This window comes from Hoplias malabaricus, chromosome 2 (genome assembly GCF_029633855.1).
Source record: "Hoplias malabaricus isolate fHopMal1 chromosome 2, fHopMal1.hap1, whole genome shotgun sequence".
In the NCBI taxonomy this organism is placed as follows: domain Eukaryota; kingdom Metazoa; phylum Chordata; class Actinopteri; order Characiformes; family Erythrinidae; genus Hoplias; species Hoplias malabaricus.
The window spans coordinates 80154287-80166095 of record NC_089801.1 but is presented as its reverse complement, the minus strand read 5'-3'; positions in this window follow the sequence as shown (position 1 = coordinate 80166095).

Here is an 11809-nt window from a genome sequence, read left to right as displayed (position 1 = left end):
CGATACGAACCAAAATGTATATCACAATATATTTCTTAATTTAGGTCAATATGATAATTCTCATACCGATATGAACAATAAAAAAAGACAAAGAAAAACTGCCAAGAACTGAAAGTAACATGACATTACCATCAAACAACACCCTCTTGGCTTCGTCAATATTAATATTTATAAACTAACTTTAAAACTGAGGGTAGTGCCCTGTAATGACCGTCAGTCAGTAACATGTGCTGTAAATAATGTATACAGAAATATGGAAAATGTGTTTTAAAATCATATCTTTGTTATTGAAACATTTAATATTGTGATATATATTGATATTTAAATATTGTCCAGCCCTAGGACAGTTCAATAAAATCAACCGAATCCAGCAGAAACCAATCCATCCCACAGCAAACAACAGCACAATGATTAACAGGGACAGGCTCAGGGTCAGAATTACAAACAAAGTCTAAATTGTGAGAGACAGGCAGAGAGAGAGAGAGAGAGAGAGAGAGAAAGAGAGAGAGAGAGAGAGAGAGAGAGAGAGGAAGACATACAGAGAGCGAGAGAAAGAGACAGACAGAGAGAGAGAGAGCAGAGACTCTGCCAGCAGTGCGGCTTCAGTCGACCTAAGACAGAGCTGCACTTCCTCACAGAATGGCCAAAGATCCGCAACGAGTTCTACATTAAATTTAGCGAAATACACCCGTCCTTCACAGCCCTTACCCCTACAGACAGACTCCCATATCTCCTGGGAGAACAGAGAGAGAGCTGCACTCTCGCAGCCCGATACGTCCTCGCCTGCCATCGCAAAAGGGACAGTGAATGACCCTGTCAAACACCCAAACACACATGCACACACACACTATGACCCCATATATAACCTTTTCCCCCCGTTCCAGTCACTGTTAAATGTTGCCAAGTGTTTCCAAGTTCTAAAAAGTTACCCCCTGTATTTATTTTATTCAATATATTATTGTTTAATTCAATGTTTTTCTTAAATTTTAAAATTGTAATCCAGGCTTTGACAATACAAATGTAACTAATTTGTCATGTCAATAAAGCACCTTGAATTGAATTGAGAGAAAGAGAGAGAGAGAGAGAGAGAGAGAGAGAGAGAGAGGATGTACTGAGCAAGAGTCAGATTGGATTCATACCAGATCACCGCATGTCTGATCACATTTACACCCTACACACCCTGATTGACTCACATGTTAAAAAGAATAAACACAAAATATTTGCATGTTTCATTGACTTCAAAAAAGCATTTGACTCCATTTGGCACCAAGGTCTATTCTACAAACGTATTGAGAGTGGTGCAGTGGGTGAAACATATGACATTATTAAATCCATGTACACAAACAACAAGTGCGGTATCAAGATTGGCAGCAAAAGGACAGGGCTGTTCTCTGAGGAGTGCGGAGTGAGACAGGGCTGTTCTCTCAGGAGTGCGGAGTGAGACAGGGCTGTTCTCTCAGGAGCACGGAGTAAGACAGGGCTGTTCTCTCAGGAGTGCGGAGTGAGACAGGGCTGTTCTCTCAGGAGTGCGGAGTGAGACAGGGCTGCTGCTTAAGCCCAACACTATTTAAAATTTATATAAATAAATTGGCCACGATTCTGGAGCGTTCTGCACGACTCAGAGATTAAATTCCTGCTCTAGGCAGATGACCTGGTTCTGCACAGAGCAGGGTCTACAGCAGAACCTGGACCTGCTGGAGCAGTTCTGTCAGAACTGGGCCCTCACAGTCAACCTGAAGAAGACCAAAACCATCATTTTCCAAAAGAGACCCAGATCTCAGGGACACTCCCCCTGCTTCACACTAGGGACACACAGGTTAGACTCCAGTACAGAGTATAACTATTTAGGGTTGAAGATCAGTTCAACATGAAGCTTCAGTCCAGTGCTCAATGAACTGAGAGAAAAACACGCAGGGCGTTCTACGCCATCAAACGCCAAATTCCCATTCAAATTCCGATTCGGATCTGGCTCAAATTATTGCAGTCAACTCTCGAACCCATTCTCCTGTACGGCAGTGAGGTGTGGGGGCCGCTCCAAAACCACACATTTGACCAATGGGACAAACACACAATGGAAATGATGCACACAGAATTTTGTGAAAGCATCCTGAAAGTGCACAGGACGACACCAAACAACGGCTGCAGAGCGGAATTAGGCCAGTACCCTCTGTTACTGAGAATACAAAACGAATGATTAAATATTGGCTACATCTAAAACACAGTGACCCCCTCCTATCACTACACAGCCCTGAGCCAGGAGCTGAGCAAAGAGAAGAGTTCCCTCACACAGCTGGTCCTGACCCTGACCTCACTAATCCCTGTCAGGACCAGTCTGAAACACCCCCAGTCAGAGTCAACCACATTATAACACACCAAAAACACAACTACATCACCCATTGGAACACACACACACAGGCACAAAGAATAATTCAGTGCTATCTGGCCCTAAATCAACAGTACAAATTTCTTCCACAATTCCACAGCTCCTCTAACGAAGCCAAACTGAGCGTCCTGCTCAGAGACACGGGGGAGAGTAGTGCCCTGGCAGCGAGATATATATCTAAAGCTGAGAGTAAACCACCGAGAACAGCTACAAACACTGTGTTGTGATGATGTGAATGGATTAGACACAGGATCCGCATTTAAGCTGATGCTGGTAAACACCATCAGCAGCACTTCTTAAGGTGGAAAAGAGAGTTCAAAAAAGCAGCTAAATTCACTCAGGGTCTGAAACCAAGATGTGCATAACACAGAATTTCTGTCAATGCAATCAACAGCAGAACAGGGCATGATGGTCCACACATATACATTTACAAGTGATAAGAAATGATAAATAATTGTATGATTAACTGGTGCCTGACTATATATATATTTCTTGTGTGAAACATTAAACAGGTGGCACAGTGGTGCAGCAGGTAGTGTCTCTGTCACACAGCTCACACAGGGACCTGGAGGTTCGGTTCTGGGTTCGATTCCCACTCCGGGTGACTGTCTGTGAGGAGTTGGTGTGTTCTCCCTGTGTCTGCGTAGGTTTCAAAAACACACGTTGGTAGGTGGATTGGCGACTCAAATGTGTCTGTAGGTGTGAGTGAATGTGTGTATTGCCCTGTGAAGGACTGGCGCCCCCGCCAGGGTGTATTCCTGCCTTGCACCCAGTGATTCCAGGTAGGTTCTGGACACACCGTGACCCTGAACTGGATAAGGGTTACAGACCATGAATGAATAAACATTAAACACACAGCAAATATTATGACTAATATATGGTGTTAAAATGAATAAGACTTTAAAATGACTTGGTGAACACTCACCAATGTGATGATGTCGTATTGACGTCAGGAGAAAGACGTCTAAAAACTTCGAAATTCAAATAGATTTCGAACATCGACGGACGTCGTCTGACCTGTGTTTACTGAGCGAGTACTGTATTGGGACAGGGGTGTCAGACTCTTTCCCTCTCTGCTGCTTGTTGAATACGCAGCTGATGACACCAGCACAGCACACTGGGAGTTGTAGTTCTCCTCTCAGCTTCTTGAATCTGGGGTATCCGTTAATTTTCCGGTCAAACCCTGTGTGATGCATCACTTTGTTTAGTAATGTTGTGCTTTAAGCATATTCATCTCTAAATAAACAAATTAATAATCCTTAAAGTAGTATATTATTGCTCTTAGCTAAAAGGCTAATCCGTGACACAGGCCGCTAGCAACAAGCTAACAATTGAACAGAATATTTTTCAATGTATTCACTGCATATACCTTTTGTGTTCTGGGTTTTTTTCTTTCACTTGTTCGTAAACATGTGGAATATCTATAAACATTAACACCCTGAATGAGAAAAGCGGTTACAGTGAATGAATGAATGAACGCATGTATTATCGGTTTGTGTGAAATTAAAAACGTTTATATTTGTTGTGTACTACTAAGCTTGATTTCTCCATTCCACCTTAAACAGGTGAAAATGCAAGGCTTTTCAAACATCATTTTTATATAATTTGAAGAATAACTTAGTTTAAAACACACACACCACAAAGAAACGCACCTTAAATCTGCATCAGTTTCTTTAAAAACAATGGTATTTACACGTTTCAATTCTGATGTTATTCACCCACTTCGTATAAAACATAGAAAACACAGTCCTATTTTTAAACCTTTCAAACATCGCCTTGCCTCACTTTCTTTAGATAAAACACAAAAACTACGATCTTTACTCTTTTTAATCAATACAGAGGCGTCTGTACTTCTATATTTTTTCAGAAATTATCTGCTGTTACATGTAAACATCCTCCACTTTTCAAACACAGGGTCAATATTTCCTCTCATTTTACTCCGTCTCTGGTCATGGAGACTTTTAGAAGAGCAGTGGGGCTTTTTGGGTCCGGTAAAATCTAACATTAACTAGTCATAAGTCATTTCATGGCTGTGAGACTCTGTTTGTAGACCTGGCCACACGGTGGACTGTAAAATGATTGGACAGAGGGCGAGATCATAGGAGCTCTGCTCCGGACTGGGCACTTCTCAAAGAGAATATACTGCAGTGCTGTGAGAGGCAGCAGTGTTTGAGCTTTGACTGTTTCCTTAATCTATGATCACACCCTGGACATTTAATGACTAAATACAGTTAATATCCTACATTGCTCCTTTAAGCATCCATGATGCCGTTTATATTATTAAAACTAAGTTGTGGTAGTTGTTGATTTAATCCTAGACTCCATTTATTATTTGACTTTGTTCATCTTAAATGCAGAACATAGCAGTTAATGAGAGATTTAACAGCAGTTAACATTTTAAATCCCAGGTGTATCTCTATTTCTCTGCAGCAGTTCCAGTGTGTTTTACTCTGATAAAAAATAACCCGTTTGTTGCCAGATATTCAGCCGTGTTTAGGTATTTGTAAACAAATGTCAAAATCACTCCTGTTTTTTCCTCGCCTGAAGCACAGACAAAAAGAGCGAAACAAAAAACAATAAATAATATTAAAAAAAAACATGGAAATGATTAATATTTTGGTCAAATATCTGGTTGTGTTTTCAAACAATTAAAACCAGAACTTTACTCCACCGTTTCCCTGAGTACGCGCCCTCGCGCTACTGTAATCCAAGGACATTGTGACGTGACTGGTGCCTTGTCCCTGAGTAGAAGCCTGTTTCTAGTCCAGAGCTAACACTAAACCGAACAGCTGTTTTATTAGATTCAGTCAGATATGAGTACTCCAAAACAAAACGATAACTCACACTGCTCCTGTTTCTAATGATTTTTAAATATATATCTTACCGTAATTACACCTGAAAAACATAATTAAGAGAAGGAATGGCAGATTAACACACATTTCTAATGTAAACAATAAGACCACTTTCCACAGAAAAATAATCTTAACGATTAAACACCTACCGAGTGAAATCCAGACCGTCTTCCTCTGAAATCTTCTTCAGCTCAGAGTCACTTTCGCTTTAGTTTGTTTCCTCATTCTTGTTTTTCACCTGTGGAACCACCTGATCTCACCTGATCATCACCCAGTGCTTAACGCCATCTAGTGGTCAGAAGAGCGTAAAATCCCAAAACTATACATCAGTACACATCAAAGTGTTCGGACTCTGTAATATTTTATGTTTTTAACCCATTGTGTTAAATCCAGTAAATAAACAGTGGTGGCTCAGTAAAGTTCACAGAAGTGTGTTCTCTGTGGAGGATGTGTTCACTTTCTGTTTAATAAAGAAATGATCAACACACAATATATGAATGCATTGGACTGTAACATAATCAAATCAAATCAAATCAAATCAAATTTATTTATATAGCGCTTTTCACAACTGATGTTGTCACAAAGCGGCTTCACAGAATTCCAGTAAGACAAGATTTGACATGAAATGTAAAAAACAAAATGTAAAACCCTCAAGTGAGCAAGCCAGTCAGTATATAATCAGTTCTGTTCTGGATATATACTGTGAATGAGGGAAAGAGAGAGGGAAAGTTCTGCTTTTCTCAGTTTAAAACCTCTTGTATCCTTCATGAAGCTGAAACCCAGGTGTCCACACATCAGCACAAGACTTAAACTCTCACTCAGTTACACACACAGCCTGTCCTTTCTGACACAAACTCACTGCGGAGCCTAAATAAAACTCCACACCTAGCACAGACCCAGACAGCAGACACATTTGGGCCGAATCTGTGTCAGTTTTGGGATTCATTTACGGTTCAGTAACGGCACTGGCACAAGTGTGGTGTGAGCTGGACCTGGGCCAAATGTCACGACCCAGGCCTGGCTTGAGTTACAGTTCGTGTTGTGTGGCCCGGCGTGGGCCGACTCTCAGGAGCTGGGCTTGACTTGGGTTATGGTGTGTGTTGTGTGAGTCAGGCGTGGACCAAATGTTGACATGTGGCTCATACACAGTGGAGCTGTGGCTGAGGTGAAGTATCCAGCCTCACCCTGAGCCAATGCCATCATTCCAGGCCAAATGTGACACCTGCTCCTCCAGTGCTTTTCTGAAATGAAGGGCATTAACAGTGGGTTTGTTGATACTTTGCTGCAGTAACAGTCTTCTATGTTCTAGGAAGGCTTTAAACTCTGTGCTGCAACATTGCTCTGAGGGTTTGATTGTATTCAGCGACGTTAGTGAGGGTCGGTGCTGAGATGAATCTCCAGCTCATCACAGAGGTATCATCAGACGGAGCTTCATCACTCCAGAGAGCACAGTTCCACTGATTCACCGCCCAGTGCTGGGAGATTTTACACTCTGCTTGGCACTGGACATGGTGACCTTAGGCTCATGTGTGGGTGCTTTATACCAGTGCTTCTCCAACTGTGCCTTATGCCCCCCACCTGCCCCCGGAACAGAGGGAGAATCAGGGGGCACATGTTTCTGAGTCAGAAACAGAGATGAAACTGAACACAGTCAGCCACTGCATCAAGAAACGCACCCTGAAACATTTCTGAAAGGAGAGAGCCATATAACATTTCTGTTCATAAACAGCACCAGGTTCTGAGCCCAGATTCATCTCAGATGCTGAAAGACTGAAAGTGCCGTGGTGAAACGAGTCCAGGTTTCAACTGTTTTTCCTGAAAAAAGGTAACGTTTGTAAAGTTTTAAAGTGAAATTTAAAGTGTTATTTATATAGAATCCCCTCATTTATTAATGATTTATTGCGGAGCTTTGTTACATGTGTGTAATCTCCTGTGTGATTGTGTAGTGGACACACCTCAGGTCATTGTGCTGATGAAAGTGGATGAAGCCTGTGAACTGGTGAAAAACGACTCGAGGAGAATTTACTGCAGCAGAAAGATCAAAGAGAAGGTGATATTATATGCGTTCATAATGTAAATATATATGTGTGAATCACTCTTTCTCTGAGCCAGTGTTCTGCATAAATACCTCATAAAGTGAGTGATATTCTTCAGATTCAACTCGACTGAAAACTGTGGGATTTCTCTGAAAATTAAAAATCAAGTGAAGTACTTTACGTCAAATTAATACACAATTAAATATTCAGCGTGTAACAGCTTCTAGATCAAATACATTTCAGAGCAATGTTCATTTAATGCTGCATTGTGTTTAAATAATTACTCGTGTCCTGCTCGTGTTAAACACTCGCCCCGTGATAAAAACCTTGACCATGTGCTAAAATTAGCATTTGTTTATTATTTTAGGAAGAATGATTGTGTCCACACACTTTTGCCCAGGGTCTGTTTCTGGCTCCAACACTGATTTAAACTAAACGTTACTTTAATGATCTCAAGAATTTAGGGATTCTACGTCATCAGAACGACAAGGAACTTTACTCAGTGGAAATTGTTGTTTTTTTTTTTAAATAAGGCTTTGTTCTTCAAGGTGAACCAGGTACAGAGCTTTTTACTCGACAGCCTCTTCCTCCTCACCCTCTACTTCTGGAGTCATAGCCACTACAGCTGTAGAAACACCCCCTGTGTCACGTTTAGCTTCAGGCTCATGGTTTTAATCCCAACAATAAAAAAATATTAATAAAAGTTTGTAATTACAGCAAGAATTAAACTGAAGAATTATTAAACACTGCTGCTGTTAACAGTGAGACTCTGATTTCTTTTCTGGGTTTGTGTTAAAACGATTAATATTTATTTACACTGTGGTTTATCAAGTGACTAATTTCATAGATTAAAACAGCATTAAAATCACATGAAGACACACAATAGAAAAGAATATTCTTCTCTTAAAACACTGTTGGTACATGATTATATAAACTGATTATATAAATAAAGCTCTTAATAGCTGTGGAGTTAGTCATGGGAACATTGGGTCTTTTTCTCTTTTTTACCAGAGAAATCACTGAGGATCTTTTGTGTTTACATTCTCTTATAGTCTTTACTCTCATACATTCAGCTTGTTGTTGCAGTGAAACACAACAGAATATTCTTCTTCAGTAACAGGGTGTGACCGCCACATCTGTGGATTAACATTTACGCATTTGTAAAGTATTTTGAGACTAATCTCTCTCCATAAAACTACCAGCAAAATCATTAAAGGAGGGAGAGGAGGTGAAGCGCTGCGGGCTCACACTGCCCCCCTGTGGCCCTCGTTGGAAATACCGCTCTTATTTTAAAACACTCATTCTTACACAGATGCAGTTTTCGGTATTTTCTGAAAATAGACAGTATGTACCTCAAAGTGACCAAACGTTTAAAACAGTCTGTCACCAACATAAAGGTTTTATTTGGTTGTTCTGCGATAAAACAAGTCAATTTAAGTTTATTCTAAAATATGTTCCCAGGCGCTCCCTCTCTCTCCCAGACCCAGAGAGAGTGAGTGATCTCGGCACATCGACTCTCTTTGTCTTCATCTGAGTCTCTACTATTGGTTTACAGAGGTGTCAATCACTTCTGACCCGCCCCCTCAGAGCTGTGAGCGAATCCCTGTGGAGAGCGGCGTCCAGCAGCGCACCCCTCCCCCGGGGAATAGGACCCCGCTCACAGCCGGCAGCCGCTCATTGGTCCACAGCTGCACTGAATCTAAGAAGGAACGCCCTCAACTCTGAATTCACGAAGACTTTACGTCAAAACTTACCATTGCCTGGGCGCTAGGAGCTCCAGAACAGTGCGTTACCGTTACTCAGGAAATAAAGGCACGTTTACTGTGGCGTGGTGAGTAAGGGATTGTCTTTTGGAGCTTTTCACCGGTGCGGCGCCTCTCTCCTGAGACTGTGTTTTTTTAAAGACAGAATCTGAAGAGATTTTACAGTCTGTTATGGTTTAAATGTCCGAGTTTAAATGTCGTCCTGCTCCAGGTGTAAACAGTCAGTACCGAGCAGGGGGCTGAAAGTCAGTGTGTGTGTAGTGGTGTTACTACTGAGACATATGAGGTGGTGTTGAGGGCTTTTTGATCAAATAATTTGACGCTATGAACTAATTAATGTTGATTAACAATAGAGGGCGTTTCTGTACAAAGGGTTTAATGGAAACTTTTACATCTGAACATAAAATTGTGCACTAATGTGACAAATGTTGTCTTCGAAAAAAAAATCCTAAATAAAATAAAGAGCAATTATTAACGATTCCTAATGAAAACAAGTGCACAAGTGTAGTACAATAGGAAACAGTGCTTAAACAGTGAGTGTGTGGCTGTGTTTGCGCTGCTGCTGCTGCCCTCGTGTGGTGCACATGTGTAAATGCGACCGGCACAAATCTGTGTGGAGACACTGACCGGTCGATCACGATAAAAACCGGTGTGGATCCTAATCGTCCCCGTCCTAATCCCCCTTCCCCTTGTTTTCCTGTGGTTGATGTCGTCACGTGATTGGATCAAATGTACGTCAATCAACAACTCGACAAGGACCCTCTAAACGATCAGACGGTTAATGCATGTCCGAGTTTTTACCCACATTAATATTCTTGTGTCTTATATGATTAATGAGAATCACTGAAAACACCGTCCCAGAGGGAACCACAGAGGGACCCCACAACTTCAACTTAAAAGTCTGTAGAATGATGAATAAAATAGTTGTGTAAATGTATCATTTATAACAAAATAAACTTTAACACTTTTCATTGATCATCGTGTGAAACACAACACAATTTAGAGTGTATTCTACGATTAAATGGTTATTTATATCATTATTGATCTTTTATTAGTTATTTTCAATGTTGTGTGTAGCTTTTACAGCAATTAATGGTTGTTTTTATTGTTCATCTTATTTTCTCATCATCATTAATCATGACGACAGTGACACTTCAATCACGGAATCAGAATCAAAAGATGGGAAAGGACTGATAATTAACCCCTGAAGCACTTTTTTACCAAGATCTTTGTGTTGAAAAACTGAACAGAATGAAATGCACTTTTATTAAATACATGTGCCTCGTGTTTCTTCAGTTTCAAATGGTATCATCTGTTCAGTGACGTACAAAAGTGTTCACATTTCTAATGAAGCTTTCTGTTCACTACGACACAGTGACGTTTCAAAATGATTGACAGTGAAGGAGGGTTAATGTGTGATGAGCTCATGAAAATACATCTACATTATCACTGTACGTCTATCGTCTATTGATGTGTTTTATGTTTTTAAATGTTCCTGTGTGTAAACAATTCACTTGAGTTCAACTGAACACCTTTATTCTTTTTGTGTTAAATAAACTGCCACAGTATTTTACATTGGTAAGAGATGGGTCAGTGTAGGAGCTGTATACGTCGTCTTCACCATATTAATGTTTTCTCTCTGTGTTTGTTTCCATGCGCAGTGGGGACATTAATGTTTGTCTGTGTTCATTAAATGTGAGAAAAAATGCTGAACTGTGACAAAGGAGACAAAGAGATGTTTTCACTTTCATCAGTTTATTATTATTAGAATTTCAGAATTATGGAGAATATTCAGTGAAAGGTCCATCGCAGCGTCCACAGCCCAACCCCCGAAAAACAAGACATTGGCAACAGTGGCAAAGAAGAACTCCCTGTCTGGAAGAAGCCTTGGAAGGAACCAGACTTTGACTTCTTCTTTTCCACCAACAAACATCACTCTTTCATTTCCCCCCACAACAAACCCCCAGAATCCAATCTCACAGAAAGGAGAAGAGTTTCTTAGAGAAGCCCCATCTTTTCCTTCTGTTCCTATGTTTGTGTTTCCTTTCAGCTTTAAGACACATCTCTTAACCCCCGTCCACTCAGCATCAACACACTGTCTGTGCTCAGTTTACACCATTAACCAGATTAACAAGAACAAAGACAGTTCAGTGTTAGCCCACACTTACATTGTGTTTGGCGTCGTTTGAAAACTAAATATTTAATATTTACAAATATCTGAAGAGTTCTGGAGGTGGAAGTGCACTATGACGAGGGTCTGTGTTTACACTGACGACACAGATGAACACAACCCACCCGTTACACCCTGATCCCCTCTGTCCTCTTTCCTCCTACAGGAAACACCTTCACTCACTCACACCCTCACTCCTTCATTACAGAGTAACAATAGAAACCTCTCCCATGTTCTGGGCTAAGGCTGGTTCTCTCCGTTTGAAGCTATATTTCCTGCTGTAGAGAAGAGGCGCTCAGATGGTGTTGAGGAGCCTGGGATACAGAAGTAGGACCGAGCTGGACACGTCAGAGACAGAGAATCCACTGTTTTGTAACTGACTCCCCATAGATTTGATGTGAGAGACGATGGAGACCAGCGCACAGTGTAAATAAACACAGCGCTTTATAACGAGAGAAATCAAATAAACAGCTGAAAAATCCTGTTTACATCAGGGATATAAAAGAGAGAGAAGTGCAGGGGTGTAGTGTTCACTCAGATCCAGGTTTTATCACTGTTTTGTCCCTGAAGAGTCTCTCTGCTCGCTTTCTTTTACAAACTAAGCT